The sequence below is a fragment of the Oncorhynchus nerka genome, linkage group LG20, assembly GCF_034236695.1.
Source record: "Oncorhynchus nerka isolate Pitt River linkage group LG20, Oner_Uvic_2.0, whole genome shotgun sequence".
Lineage (NCBI taxonomy): Eukaryota > Metazoa > Chordata > Actinopteri > Salmoniformes > Salmonidae > Oncorhynchus > Oncorhynchus nerka.
In genome coordinates this window covers 48954982-48971425 of record NC_088415.1, presented here as the reverse complement: position 1 = coordinate 48971425, position 16444 = coordinate 48954982, and the positions used below count along the sequence as shown (strand labels likewise).

Here is a 16444-nt window from a genome sequence, read left to right as displayed (position 1 = left end):
CAGAACTTATTTGGCAGGCGAAACCCTAAGGGCAAACCATCCAGGATTTTTTTTTATTTAGATGACTTTTCTATGGGGAACTAGATTTATGAGCCACCTGGTTGCAGTTCCTATAGCTTCCACTAGATGTGAGTCTTTAGAAATTGGTTGATGTTTTACCTTTGAGAAATGAAGTGGCCCTTTCCTTTGAGTGTCAAGCCAAGTGTACTCTTTTGTTTGTTGGCCGCACCAGGTCATGCGTTCCACGTTGATTTTATCCGCTATTGAACACAATATATGCAGTCTTAAATTGTATTGATTATTTAGGTTTTTAGGATACCTAAAGTTGAATTACGAAAGTTGTTTGAAATGTTTGGAACAAGTTTACAGCTAAGTTATTATATAATTTGTAGTCATGTTGGGCGAGTTGGAACCAGTGTATTTCTGAATCAAACGCGCCAAATAAAATTGAAATTTTGGGGATATAAAGAGAGTTTATTAAAAAAAAGGACCATTTGTGATGTTTCTGGTACATATTGGAGTGCCAACAGAAGAAGATTTTCAAAGGTAAGGCATGAATTATATCGTTATTTCTGACTTTCGTGATGCACCTGCTTGGTTGAAATATGATTTCATGTGTATGTATGATGGGGTGCTGTCCTCAGATAATCACATGCTTTGCTTTTTGCTTAAAGCCATTTTGAAATCTGACACAGCGGCTGGGTTAACAAGAAGTTAAGATTTAATTTGGTGTATTGCTCTTGTGATTTGATGAAAGTTTAAAGTTAAATATTTCTAATAATTTAATTTGAATTTCGCGCAATTTCACAGGATGTTGTCGTTCCGCTAACGGAACGTCTAGCCGTAACCAAAAACTGACAAGGGTTTCAGTGAGAGGTCTGCTGGTGTCTCCAAGTGGCCACATATATAGCCCTCTCCAAAGTGTGCACAGTTCTTAAGTAATTTCAATGCATTTTGACTCAAAGAAGAGTCCTCAAATATAAGGTGCTCTTTTGAACACTCCTAGCTGTGCTTTTGAGGAACTACAGTTAGCACACTTGTGGTCGTTTTGTTTGGCATCCCCGTCACACAATTAGTGTTGTTTAGGCAAACCAAAAACTGTCCATTATAAATCGCAATCTGGTCCAGATGGCATTATTTGAAAGCTTGTTCTATTGCCAACATGACTAGCTAAATTATAAAAACTGAACTTAGTGTTAGACTTTCACAAGGCAATTCAGAGAAGCATATCGTAATTTTGGTGCGAATAGAATGGAGTCATGAGTAGGGCTGTTGCGGTGACGTATTACCGCCACATGGCAGTGACAAGTCTGAAAGGCAGTCAAATTCCACATGACCGTTTAGTCACAGTAATTAAGTTTATTAGTAGCCTACCAAACTTGATAACTGCCTGGTACTCAGCATTCTATTGTCCCGCTAATCACTCTGACATCAATGCAAATGTAACCGAAAATCTAATCAAACACGTCATGAGAGCCCGTGAGCTCATGTTACACAGCATTTCTATAGGCTATGCAATAATAAATAGAGGACCCTATCATCTAATAAGAGCATCCTATCATCTTTCTGTAGGCTATGCCTACTATACTTATTTCTCAACTTTCCTAATATTTAGTACATTGTTTATATTTACAACATGAGTATAACCTACCTGGCTGGCATGAAAATAAACCAAGTAGAATGGCGTGCATAGATGACATGTATTTATTCCCGCTGCCCCTGTTGATACAGGTGCATGATAATGGTCCATTCTAAATCAAATGTCACATTATTTTGTAAATGTAAAGACAAGATTAAATCACAAATAGTCTGATGGGTGACAATATTAGCCTGTGAATTATATATTATCACTTGTGAATGATGCCCAGCATAAGAAACAATGGTTGACTTGTTCGAATCATAGTCGCACACCTCACGTAGCCTAGCCCATAGGCCTATATGTTTTAATAAAGTTTGTCACAACTAAAGTGGCCAAATAACTTTAAGCACATTAATCTGCTTTACAAGGAGTATAGAGCCTAACTGGTATACATAAACTGGGGGATAGTAGATTGACATATGCTAGTGCTTTTGCTTTTCGTTAGGCCTACTCATCTTGTTGGTTGACAAAAGGTAATCTGGACAGTTCTTCCAATATCTTCAATATGCAAGCTGGAATTGGACAAGGATGCAAGTAGTTGTGTCCCCGATGTGTCAGTCTTCACTTGTAGCCTGTGAGAAAGATGCTTCGGATTGTGCAGCACACTCAGGGAGAAGGGTACAAGGCATCACTCTGGGCCACAATGGGCATGGATTATTTTAAGGTGCATTACAGCCACAAAGGGGATACCGCCGTGGAATTTGAGGCATTATCGAGTGCTTGTCAATTTGTGAATTAGAGCCTATTAGAGCGTGTACAGCCTGCGCAAAATGTATGCCTTTCCAACTTTTTTCAAATCATTATTATAGTCTCATCATGCAGTCTTACAATGTATTAAAAATCCAAACATACAGCCTGAAGTTTTTAAAACTACTAAAGTTACATTGATAACTAAACATATAGTTCCTATTTATTTGTTAACCGCTCAACACAGAATAGTCGCATGTGCACACTCCCTAAAATCATTTGGAGAAAACATGTATTTTTATTCCGCTTTATTGAATTGTATTCTTCATACTATAAAATACTGACACAGAATAAGCAAATATTGTCTGCTAAATGAACTAGTGTAGCCCACAGGACCTATTCTCTTCATCTGGAATAGTCTACATTTTCTTCATATCATGCTTCTTTAGGCCTACAGTGGTTCTTCCTTTAAAAGATGGAGCTTGAACCGCGAGACTTCGCACCAAATCATCTCTAGGAGACAGAACTCGTCTCCTTCCTGAGCGGTATGATGGCTGCGTGCTCCCATGGTGTTTATACTTGCCTACTATTGTTTGTACAGATGAACTTGATACCTTCAGGTGTTTGGAAATTGCTCCCAAGGTTGAACCAGACTTGTGTGGGTATACATTTTTATTCTCCGAGATCTTGGCTGATTTCTTTTGATTTTCCCATGTCAAGCAAAGCGGCACTGAGTTTGAAGGTAGGCCTTGAAATGCATCCACAGGTACACCTCCAATTGACTGAAATTGTGTCAATTAGCCTATAAGAAGCTTCTAAAGCCATGACATCATTTTATGGAATTTACCAAGCTGTTTAAAAGCACATGCAACTTAGTGTATGTAAACTTCTGACCCACCGGAATTGTGATACAGCTGTAAGCAATTGTTGGAAAAATTACTTGTGTCATGCACAAGGTAGATGTCCTAACAGACATGCCAAATCTATAGTTTGTTAACAAGAAATGTGGTTGAAAAACGAGTAAATGACTCCAATCTAAGTGTATGTAAACATCCGACTTCCACTGTACATGTATATGTAGTTATTACCATGCATGAGATCCCCACATTGTAGCCTATACATTTAATATATTCACTGATCATGTACTCTACCTTCATAAATAAAGGTGTGGTTCAGGTATGAATTAGATTATTTTTCAGTCATATCCAATACCAGGAGTATCAAACTCCATTCTTTGAATGATGCTGTGTCTGCATGTCCGGATTACAATTCTACACTTCAACAGTGTTTACCACTCCTGCGACCAATGATTACACATTATTACATAGTTACAGACTACAAACATGATTTAAGTAAAGGCTGATTTGTAATTCACACAGAAAAAAACCTACGCATATCTAACTCCCTTCATCTGCATTAATCTGAGGACACAGGATAGTATTTCAATGAGATACTTAATTTCAACCAGCGGAGAACGCGAAACGCTTTATTGAAAGAAGTTCATTGTCCAGATGTTTTAAATACATAAATGCATTATAGTTATGATAATTGTAATATTATAAAAACTTCAATGCACATACGGTGTATATTATAAAAACGAGGAAGAAAGTTTGGGAGAGAGGTGATTAGACTGAAAGGGAAAGAGATAAGAACAGCGCCAGACAGCATATGATTAATGAATTACAGTGCTACCCTAATTATCTCAGTTTATTACAAATGTGGTGTCTCCTAACCAGACGAGAGACATATAGAGAGAGCATGATAAAGCCTGTTTTTTTTTTATTCTAACAAGGTCAGTCATCATAATCATCAGGAGGTGAAATGCAAAACCGACCTTGGATCATTTATGCTGGGACTACAACATCTGAATTTCAATGTAAAGCATCTCTTTAATAATACTTCCTGTTGACCCGACCAAGTGACCTCCCCATGATCATGCTGTGCCCTGTCAGCCAGTTCAGATGAGGGAGGGGTTCATCAAAACAGCTGATATAACCTAGAGGATTTAGGGAGAAAGATGAAGTGAAGAGATTGTGTGTGTGTGCGCGTGTGGTCTCACCTGGTGTCCACACTAAGTGGCAAGAGTACTTTATGCTTGAAAAACAGACACGAGGACAAACAATAGAAGATAATGTCAATAGACGATACTGTATTTGACACAGACCCCTATCGGAATGTACATGAAACATTTAAATAGAGGGCTATGAGTCTCACCACTTGGTTATTGCAAGGCTAACCCCGCAGGGAAATCATGACTTGGCAGCAACAGATAAACACAGCTATTTTCACTGGACTATGTGGTGTAAAATCTGAAAATTGGCAGCTGACATCTTAAGTTTTTTTTTATTTAATACATGCGAGACAGGTTCCATGTACAACAAGACCAGGACGAGATGGAGAGAAAAAGAACATAGAACAGTTTAATTACCTCTGGTCGTGGACAATTGCCAGCAATAACGCTTCACGGCCTGGTCCCCAGACAGTGAACATCTGGCAAAATCTACAGTTTCGACCCCTTGATCAGCTCGCTCTCTGAAAGTAAAGAAAAATAGCTTATTTTTTGTAGATATGAAAACAATAACTGAGATACGACTGTTCCATCTAAAGCAGCAGATGTCATTTTCAGGATACGTCAATACAGCACAGAAAGATTAACACCAGACTGGTACTGTGGTTGTTCATCAGGTGATGGGAAATATGCAATGATACCGGCACCATCTACACGCTGCAAAGACTCCCTAACTCTTCGTGACAGACATTGTCTTCTTTCATCCTTCTGTAAACAAAGCTAACCATTACACTGTCATGAAATATGATTATATATCGACTATGAAACAAATGACATGGCCTGCTTAGGAGTTGCCATGAAAGAAAGTTAGATGAATTGAACTGAAGATGGTGAGAACAGGCGTTTGCAGCTAAATGCTTTTGGTTATCTTGAGCATAATAATTGCATGATTTATCATTCTGCGGTATGCATGTACTGTATGTAATAGAATGATATGAACTGACACTGAATCGTAGGAGCTAACTAGGAGGAGCTAAATCCAACCAGGCTGTGGGAAATCTGAGGCTTGTAGTTTTTTTTAACTTAACCAATATCCCACTATCTACGATAGGGGCTATGTTGCACTTCCTAAGGCTTCCACTAGATGTCAACCGTCTTCTTTAGAAACTTGTTTGAGGATTCTACTATAAAGGAGGGGCTCATGAGAGCTATTTGAGTCAGTGGTCTGGCAGAGTGCCTTGGGCTCATGACTCGCGGTTAGCTCTCGTTCCATTACTTTTCTACAGACAATGGAATTCTCCGTTTGGAACATTATTGAAGATTTGTTAAAAATATCCTAAAGATTGATTCTATACTTAGTTTGGCATGTTTCTACGACCTGTAATAACTTTTTGAACTTTGTCCGACTGGACCTGAACGCGTGTTTGGATATGTTTACCAAACGCGCTAACAAAAGAGGCTATTTGGTCATAAATGATGGACATTATCGAACATTTATGGTGGAACTGGGATTCCTGGGAGTGCATTCTGATGAAGATCAAAAGGTAAGTTAGTATTTATAATGCCATTTCTGAAAAATGTTAACTACCCAATATGGCAGATATCTTTTTGGCTGCTTTGTTGTCTGAAACGCTGTACTTAGATTATTACATGGTTTGCTTTTTCCGTAAAGTAAAAAAAATCTGACACAGCGGTTACATTAAGGAGAAGTATCTCTAATTCCATGTGTAACACTTGAATTTTTATCAACATTTATGATGAGTATTTCTGTAATTTGATGTGGCTCTCTACAAAATCAATGCATGTTTTAGAACTACTGAACGTAACGCGCCAATGTAAACAGATTTTTTATATAAATATGAAACATACATGTATTGTGTAACATGAAGTCCTATGAGTGTCATCTGATGAAGATCAAAGGATAGTGATTCATTTTCTCTATTTGTGCTGGTTGAGAAAATGCCAAGAGCGTGCAAAGTTGGCCTCCCGAGTGGAGCAGCGGTCTAAGGCACTGCATCGCAGTGGTTAAGGCATCATTACAGACCCGTCATTCGATACCAGGTTGCGTTACAGCCGGCCCGATAGACCCCTGAGGTAGTGCACAATTGGCCCAGCGTCGCTCGGGTTAGGGGAGGGTTTGACCGGCAGGGATTTCCTTGTCCCATCAGGCTCTAGCAACTAATTGTGGCGGGCCGGGCGCCTGCAAGCTAATCCCGGTCGCCAGCAAGCTAATCCCGGTCACCAGCTAGTCAGTGTTTCCGCCGACACATTGGTGTGGCTGGCTTCTGCGTTAAGCGAGCAGTGTGTCAAGAAGCAGTGCAGTTTGGAAGGGTCGTGTTTCGGTGACGCATGGCTCTCGACCGTCGCCTCTCGAGTCCGTAGGTGAGTTGTAGTGAGGGGACAAGACTAACCACCAATTGAGGAGAAAAAGCAGTAAAATGTACAAAGAATAGGGTCATAAAAAATGTAATAAGTGTGCAAAGCTGTCAAGGCAAAGGGTGGCTACTTTGAAGAATCTAAAATATATTTTAATTTGTTTAACACGTTTTTGGTTACTACATGATTCCATATGTGTTTCATAGTTGATGTCTTTACTATTATTCTACAATGTAGAATAGTGAAAATAAAGAAACTGAAAATGAGTAGGTGTCAAACTTTTGACTGGTACTGTATAGCATGTTCTTGTACTGCATTCCAATGTAGGCCATTTTCAATCCATATACGGGAACAAGTGTAAAGGGTTAGGAAAGTTAATGTTTCAACACGGGTCATCTACAAACGTGAAATAAACCGTGAAACCTTATTTTATTATATTTTGCCTAATCATACAGGTAACTTACTCCCTGCCCTGAGCGACTAAAGTGAAATCATTTTATAATACCTTTGGATAGCCTATTTCTTTCAGAATTGAAACTGAGAACTTTCTTGTTTTTAGCTTATCATTCATATAGGGCCCATCTGTTGGGCTAGTTAGATACCTTTTCAAATTCTACAAGTATGACTAATTGCTCATGTAGAACCAACATTTAATACTTCTTGATTTGATGAGCTAATATAAGGGGCATGATAGAATGCATTCTGAAAACATTCCAACCCCTTGACTTTTTCCACATTGTTACGATACATCTTTATTCTAATAATGCTTAAATAAAAACAAATTCTCAAAAGCGAAAACCGGTTTAGAAATGTTTCTAAGAATTCAGACTGTTCGCTATGAGACTCAAATTGAGCTCAGGTGCATCCTATTTCCATTGATCATCCTTGAGATGTTTCTTCAAGTTGGAGTCCACCTGTGGTAAATTCAATTGATTGGACATGATTTGGAAATGCAGACACCTATCTATATAAAAGGTCCCACACTTGACAGTGTATGTCAGAGCAAAAACCAAGCCGTGAGGTCGAAGGAATTGTCCGCAAAGCTCAAAGACAGGCTTGTGTCGAGGCACAGATCTGGAGAATGGTACCAAAACATTTCTGCAGCATTGAAGGTTCCCAACACAGTGACCTACATTGTTAAATGGAATAAGTTTGGAACCACCAAGCCTCTTCCTAGAGCTGGCTGCCTGTCCAAAGTGAGCAATCGGGGGAGAAAGGCCTTGGTCTGGGAGGTGATCAAGACCTCTGTGGCACTGAAGGAGCTCCAGAGTTGCTCTGTGGAGATGGGAGAAACTTCCAGAAGGACAACCATCTCTGCAGTACTCCACCAATCACGCCTTTATGCTAGAGTGGCCAGACGGAAGCCAATCCTCAGTAAAAGGCACATTACCATGAGAAACAATATTCTCTGGTCTGATGAAACCAAGATTGAGCTCTTTGGCCTGAATGCCAAGTGTCACATCTGGAGGAAACCTGGCACGGTGAAGCATGGTGGCAGCAGCATCATGCTGTGGGGATGTTTTACAGTGGCAGGGACTGGGAGTCTAGTCAGGAGGGGGAAAGCTGAACACAGCAAAGTACAGAGACATCCTTGATGAAGACCTGCTCCAAAGCACTCATAACCTCAGACTGGGGCGCAGGTTCACCTTCCAACAGGACAACAACCCTAAGCACACCGCCAAGACAACACAGGAGTGGCTTCGGGCAAATCTCTGAATGTCTTTGAGTGGCCCAGCCAGAGCCCGGACTTGATCATCTCTGGCAAGACCTAAAATTAGCATTGCTCCCCATACAACCTGACGGAGCTTGAGGATTTGCAGTGAATAATGGAAGAAATTCCCCAAATACAGGTGTGCCAAGCTTGTAGCATCATACCCAAGAATACTAGAGGCTGTAGTCGCTGCCAAAGGTGCTACAACAAAGTACTAAGTAAAGGGTCTGAAAACGTATGTAAATTCTGTTTTTATAGATTTGCAAAGAGGTCTAAACCGGCTATTGTTTCTCGATTGAGGCAAAATAAAAGCATTGATTACATTTTAGTGCAGTGCTAGAGGCCTCACTACAGATCCAGGTTTGTTCCCGGGCTGTGTCGCAGCCAGCCACACCGGGTGACCCATGAGGCGGAGCACAATTGGCCCAGCGTCATCCGGTTCAGGGGAGGGTTTGGCCGGCTGGGATGTCCTTGTCCCATCAGGCTCTAGCGACTCCTTGTGACGGTCCAGGCACATGAACACTGACTTTGGTCACCGGGTGCACAGTGTTTCCTCTGAAAAATTGGTGTGGCTGGCTTCCGGGTTAAGCGAGCAGTGTTTCAAGAAGCAGTGCGGCTTGGCGGGGTCGTGTTTCGTGACGCATGGCTCAACTGTCACCTCTCCCGAGTCCGTACAGGAGTTGCAGCGATGGGACAAGACTAACTGCCAATTGGATATCATAAATTGGGAGAAAAAGGGCTAAAAAGAACGTGTATGTAACCAAATGTGTTTGTAACCAAATGTGGAAAAAGTCAAGGGGTTTGAATACTTTCCGAAAGCACTGCATCTCTTTAATTCGACTAATAAGTAGACAAAAAGGTGGAAATATATGTTTGATTATGATTTTTTTTTTAAAGAGCCCTTCCCAAGCAAAAATTCTTTGCTTCACAGTCACAATACCCTAGGTGACCAAGAACAGCCCTGTCTGCTGCAGTGAGCAGGGTTTGGTTATACAGGCGAGTCGAGGAAACAGATGTCTGATATTAAACGTTTAATTGCCCAGTGAAAGAGTTTAGTTTCAACCCCTAACGCAAGTCCCAGTCTTTATAAATTGCCCCTCCCTTTACGCTCTAGTTTAGAAGCCAAACGCAATAGATGGGCACTTGGGCAGAGCGCCCGTGTTCCTTTGGACAAGCAAGTTTTTCTATCGCCTTGTTTTACTTTAGCTAAGAAAAATCAGTTAATAACAAATTCTTATTTTACAATGACAGCCTACCCTGGCCTAACCCAGACAATGAGTCAATTGTGCACCGCCCAATGGGACTCCCGATCAAGGCCGGTTGTGATACAGGCCAGGATCGAACCAGGGTCTGTAGTGACACCTCTAGTACTGAGATGCAGTGCTTTAGACCGCTGCTCCAGTCGGGAGCAGTATATGGGGCCTTTACTAGGCCCTACACAATGTGGAGATTAATGGAGACGCAAACAACATCAGGATCTAGGCCATGGTGGAGAAGACGGCCAAAGACCACTTTTGCTGCTGCCCTATGTACCAGCCAGAGCAATGTGGATGAGTGAGTGTTGCTAGGTGACAAAATTACATAGTGGTGTCAAATCTGTAAATTCTCTCAGATTACTGCTGCGCTGCACAGTACAACTGTGGATAGCAGCTGGTCAAAGTCATGATGTCTCCTTCATGCAGTGGTATAAAGTACTACTTTTTTTTTGGGGGGGGGGGGGGTCTGTACTTTATTTGTTACGTTTACTTCACTACATTTGTAAAGAAAATGATGTACTTAACTTCATACATTTTCCTTGGTATCCAAAAGCAGGACAGGAAAATTGTGAAATTCACACTAAAAGAAAACATCCCTGGTCATCCCTATTTCCTTTGATCTGCCGGACTCACTAAACAAATGGTTTGGTTGTAAATTGTGTCAGTGTTCACCTGGCTATAAGTATATCTATTTTTTTTATTATTTAACTGGTCCCGTCTGGGTCGCTTAATATAAGGAATTTGAAATCATTTATACTAAGTTTTGAAACTTAAGTTTATTTTCCGCAATTACATTTAAAACCAAACACCTTTACTCAAGTAGTATTTTACAGAGTGACTTAATTTTACTTGAGTCATTTTCTATTAAGGTATCTTTACTTTGACAATTAGGTATGAACATTTCTTCACCAATGTCTTCATTGGACCTGAAGTATTGTCACCCCCCCGAACACATATCTAGGTTGGTGTGAGTTACATGGCGTCAGAGCGTGCAGAGTACTGTTGGAACTGGGGCATTTTATCAGATCTCTGAGCTGTAACATCATACCATATTCATTCTTGAGGCCTTGGTGTCCAACTCTTGGCCTGGATATTGTATTCACTGGGGTGGTGGTTCAGGTTAAGTGCTGCACCTAGCCCAGGACTTCCTACCACAAAGGAGCAGCTATGAAGCCACATGCAGATCTGCAGCCACAAGTTGAAGACCCCTAACATAGCCAATTGCTTTCCAGCACTGAAGCAGGACCTGCAGTATCCCCAGTGCACAGCAGCAGCCAACTGCCATAGACTATAGCTGCTCCAGACACTGACCTTGATGTAACCATATCCTCCATTGGAGAGCCTCAATTCCAAACTAAGCCCTTTTAGCAGGCCTGCTAAAACTATTACTGTCCACAGAGTCCAAAGTCACAGCGCATCTGTGTGTTAGTGACGAACACATTAGTTCAAAAGTTTGGGGTCACTTAATTTGCTTTCCTTTCAAAAACAAGGACATGTTTCTCCATTAAAATAACATAAAATTGATTAGAAATACAGTGTAGACATTGTTAATGTTGTAAATGACTATTATAGCTGGAAACTGCAGATTTTTGTGGAATATCTACATAGGCATGCAAAGGCCCATTATCAGCAACCACCACTCCTGTGTTCCAATGGCACGTTGTGTTAGATAATCCAAGCATATCATTTTCAAAGGCTAATTGATCATTAGAAAACCCTTTTGCAATTATGTTAGCACAGCTGAAAACTGTTGTCCTGATTAAAGCAGCAATAAAACGGGCCATCTTTAAACTAGTTGAGTATCTGGAGCGTCAGCATTTGTAGATTCAATTACAGGCTCAAATTGGCCAGAAACAAAATATATTTCTTCTGAAACTCAGTCTATTCTTGTTCTGAGAAATGAAGGCTATTCCATACGAGACGTCTCATACAACGCTGTGTACTACTCACAGCACAGCGCAAACTGGCTCTAACCAGAATAGAAAAAGTGGGAGGCCCCAGTGCACAACTAAGCAAGAGGACAAGTACATTTGGGTGTCTAGTTTGAGAAACAGACCTCACAAGTCCTCAACTGGCAGCTTCATTAAATAGTACCGGCAAAACACCAGTCTCAACGTCAACTGTGAAGAGGATGGGATGCTGGCCTTCTAGGCAGAATTGCAAAGAAAAAGCCATATCACAGACTGGTCAAAAAAAGTAAAGATTAAGATGGGCACGAACACAGACACTGGAAGTCTGCCTAGAAGGCCAACATCCCGGAGTCGCCTCTTCACTGTTGATGTTGAGACTGGTGTTTTGCCGGCACCATTTAATGAAGCTACCAGTTGAGGACTTGTGAGGTATCCGTTTCTGAAACTAGACACTCAAATGTACTTGTCCTCTTGCTCAGTTGTGCACCGGGGCCACCCGCTCACTCTATTCTAGTTAAAGCCAGTTTGCGCTGTTCTGTGAAGTAAGAAGTACACAGCATTGTAAGAGATAGTTTCTCGCATTGAATAGCGGTCATTTTCAGAACAAGAATAGTTTCAGAAGAAAGGTATTTTGTTTCTGGCCATTTTGAGCCTGTAATCAAACCAACAAATGCTGATGCTCCAGATATTCAACTAGTCTAAAAGCCCGTTTTATTCCTTCTGTAATTAGCACAACAGTTTTCAGCTGTGCTAAAATAATTGCAAAAAGGTTTTCTAATAATCAGTTAGCTCATTCAAGTTTCACTTTAAAAGGCTAACAAAGTGCCATTAGAACACAGGAGTGATTTTTGCTGATAAATGGGCCTCTGTAACGCCTATGTAGATATTCCATTAAAAATATCAGCCATTTCTAGCTACAAAAGTAATTTACAACAATGTCTACACTGGATTTCTGATCAATTTGATATTTAAAAATTGACAAAAAAAGTGCAACAAAAACGTCACCCCAAACGTTTGAACGGTAGTGTAGGTCCCGATTGACATTTTCCAAGCAATGCTCCCGGCATTGACGAAACATTTGTCACATATGACAAAATATAAGTTGCAGATTGAAAAAAAAGCTCGTCATTTTTGCAAGCCGTTTCATCTCTGGACTGAGTAAAAAGATGGCGCCCACAGAAGGCTGCATATGTTATTATCTTGAGAGGACTGAATTCACCTCGGGGGATCAGTCTAACATACAGAATCGAGTACTACCTCCATGAGAAAGATGAGTGATTTACGGTGTGGGTATAATGCATAAATGTAATATATACATGAATATGAGTAAAACATTCACTTTCAATCTACAATGGACAGTGTAGCCTAATCCTGTGACCCAAATGACGTCAAGGCGTTGGTCACAGCAGTGCATGGGCCATTAGGAATTTTATATGACCTATAAAATCATTGCAAAGCCGTATACATCAGGATTTATGGTAAAAACTCCAAGCCTTGGGGCCAAATATGTGGGTCACTTCACTTTGTCTGAACAGAGGTCAGCCTCCCGGTGTTGGGTCTTTTGGTTCGCAATCAGACAAAGTGTGCAGACGTACAAAGACACTTGGGCTCCAACAGGTTGTAAAGCCAAGCCATAAATTCTGTTGACATTGCTAGGCCTCAGCGGTGCCCTACATGCAGCAGATTCCAGTGATAATAAAGTCAATCAGTGGATATGGCCATTTGTTAGCCCAGCTCATAGCTGCAATTGGGTACTCATGGCAGCTAGAACCGGGACCTTTGGTAACGCAAATAGCTTTTCTCTAGTGTAAAGTTAATACCACAGAAAAAAATATATATAAAAGAAAAAAAAGAGGTGATCTCTACCTACCAACAAAGTTAATGTGCATATATGTGTGTGTATGCGTGCGTGTGAGAGAGAGAAGAGGTGTTAAAGACAGCAGCCGGAGCTCACCGGTGTCCTGGCTGGACTTGGAATCAGAGAGGCTGACGGCCGAGGCGTCTCGTGACTGGTCGATGTTCACCTTCTGCTTGTAGTGGTCCAGGGCTCCAGCAAGCCCAGCAGACGAAAAGCCTGATGGACAGAGACACAATATTAGACCATATGACATCTCTATCGACAGAACATTAGATCAGTGGTGTAGTGGCATGTGAAATGGTAAAACAGAGCATTTTCCACCTCATTCTTAACTAGGAGTGTAATTCAAAGGTGTTACCACACCTAGGGCTATATTAGTGTTGTGAATCTTGACAGCTGCATCTGGCGTCATACAAGACATTTTGTGCTTTTGCTTTGAGTTTAACCATTGCTTCTATGAAACTGTGGGTGAAGCCCAAATGGAGCCACAATGGAGAATGAAGAGTACCCCTCTCCTTATTCCCTGCATTTGCTCCATCTTGAGGAAGTTGAGCAGCAACTCCAGAAGAGAGGGGTATTTGTTTTAGGGCTCCACCACGTATCCCGTGCTGGCAACCTGTTCGACTGAAGTCCACAGTGCCACCTGGTGGAAAGGAAAAAGTGTTACCACATTGACAATGTCATCAAATCACAAATACATCTGAAGCCATAATAGTACCACAAAATGCCTGCTAACAGTACTGTGTGGAATATGATCAATACAATAGCATCCTTTTGAAAGCAGGTAAATATAATAACAGCAGATATTACAAGAGATGGTTGGGGGAAAGGCTTGCAATTGAAGATAATGTGAGAAATAAATATTAATTTATGCCTATACAATTGCACATACGTACACTTCTCTTGGCTAGGGAAGAGGATTCCCAGAGCATGTCCATGATGATGGGGAACAGCTCATCCATCCACTTCCTCATCTCCAACTCGTTCACCTGGAGGGCCTTGTGTCAACAACCAAATCAGAGCTTGCCTCTGGTGCAAAGAGGCCATCTATCCTTGCATAGCTAATTTACAGTAAGCCTACATTGCACCTCACCTATCAGATATACAACTTACTGTATTCAGTCTGTCATTTCGCTTCACAATTCACAAATCCGTGATTGCCAATGCCTTACATAATACAGTGCATAAACAGTACTCTGTGTTTATAATTGTCGTAGCCTAGGATGTGTCTAGTAGGGAGAAAACATCTTGGAGAGTGACAATCAAAAGAAATCAATTGTGAAAATACAAGGTTGATTCCCACAGGGGATCCCAAAGTTGGCAACCATTGGCAGACAGTTAAATAATATAGAACACACTATACACTGAGCATGAATTTTATTTTATTTTATTGAATGTCACTAGTGTTTGCTGGTAGGGCCAGAGGTTGGCAACATTTCATACCTGAGCCAGCTCTCCAATGGTAGCCAGGACACTGATGACTACCCCAGGATTGGGGTATGGATGTTTCAGCTTTAGAATAAGAGCCTGAAATGAAGAGTAAATGACCTTAGAGCCAACGTCACTTGTATAAGTTGAATGATTTAAACATGTCCAACTTAAAAAAGTAACAGCACTAACTTATATGTTATGGTGGACTAACAATCTTTCAGTGAGTAAAACATTCAGAGGATTTTATAGGGTAGTTAACATATGGGCCAGCACTGATGGCAGTACCTTTAAGATGAAATTTATCCTATATATAGTATGCTACTTTCATTGAGTAAAACATAGGGGACAGTGCTGATGATGGTACAGTATGTACCTTTTAGAATGGGCTCCATGTAGGGGCGTTGGAGACCAGGTGACGGAGAATGGGAGCGCTCTGCTCCTTGTTCCTGTCCACGCCACTGTGCTCCAGCTCAGTCGGGATCTGGAACAGGCAGAAGCACACACCATCGTTTAGCAGCCATTCTGATCAACGCTTTTATTTTTAATTTAGCTAATAAATCATGGTTTTAATTGTGAGCGAAGAGTCACTCCTATTCCCGTCAAAACATAAGAATCCCAAAGCATAGTTTAGAATAGTTCAACAGTCTGATATTTGTAATTCAAGCCACATTGTGAAACATTAACTTGGCCATCTGCTGGTGTGTTATTGAAGTGGCTGGGCCAGCACTGACACTCATGAAGCAAAAGCATCTTGGGTACTACACACAGAACTACACCTCAAATACACCAAAAACCTGTTGGTTTCTTCTGAAGAATCTTTTTGATACATCTTGCACAGAAATACACAAAATACCTACCGATAAAAGTTGTTTTTTTTGTCAATTAAAATGGGTTCTCAGTCAACTAACCTGGTGAATGGGATCAATTACTCAAATAAAACAAGACAAGTTTACATTACCTGGATGAGCATCTTGGGCAGGAAGGGTATGACAAAGGTGGCGTCCGATGGTGCAGATGGCCAGCTCAAGGATCTCAAAAGACCTCATCATTCAGCATCAAGAACAACGCCTGCAGGTGGACATCGAAGTGCTCATCCAGAGGCCAGTAGTGGATGTCTGGGTCTGAGACAGAAGGAGAGTTCGAAAAGGTTGACATTGTCTACACGGTGGTTGATATCATCAGTAATCGCTAGTGGGATTCTGCCATACAATAAAATGTCATAATGTTTGGTAACAAAGACACTTCCAAAACAGAAGCTAACCCAGGAGTGCCTACTCATGTTGGATATTTGACCCTAACATGATCATCATCATTCTCATAATTAACACAGCCTCCCTTACTACCTGGGTTGGTTTGACTGGACAATTAAGTTGTTGTACTGTAGGGATGTGCACCGTTATTTGAATATTAGAATAGCCAACTTTAATATTTTAATACATGTGTGAGTATATACACAGTAGGCCTACTTGAATACTGAAAATGTTTTTTTCATTGTTACATACAAGGATATACCATGACATTTCAAATGACTAATTTAATCAAACTAACTTCTGTAGTGCACCCCATAG

General features: G+C 40.9%; 1 pseudogene; it reads right to left on the bottom strand.

Moving 5' to 3' along the window:
• LOC115101921 (serine/threonine-protein kinase mTOR-like) overlaps window positions 1-16155 on the bottom strand; it is a 93656-nt pseudogene extending 77501 nt beyond the window's left edge.
• Window positions 16156-16444: the final 289 nt, after the last annotated feature.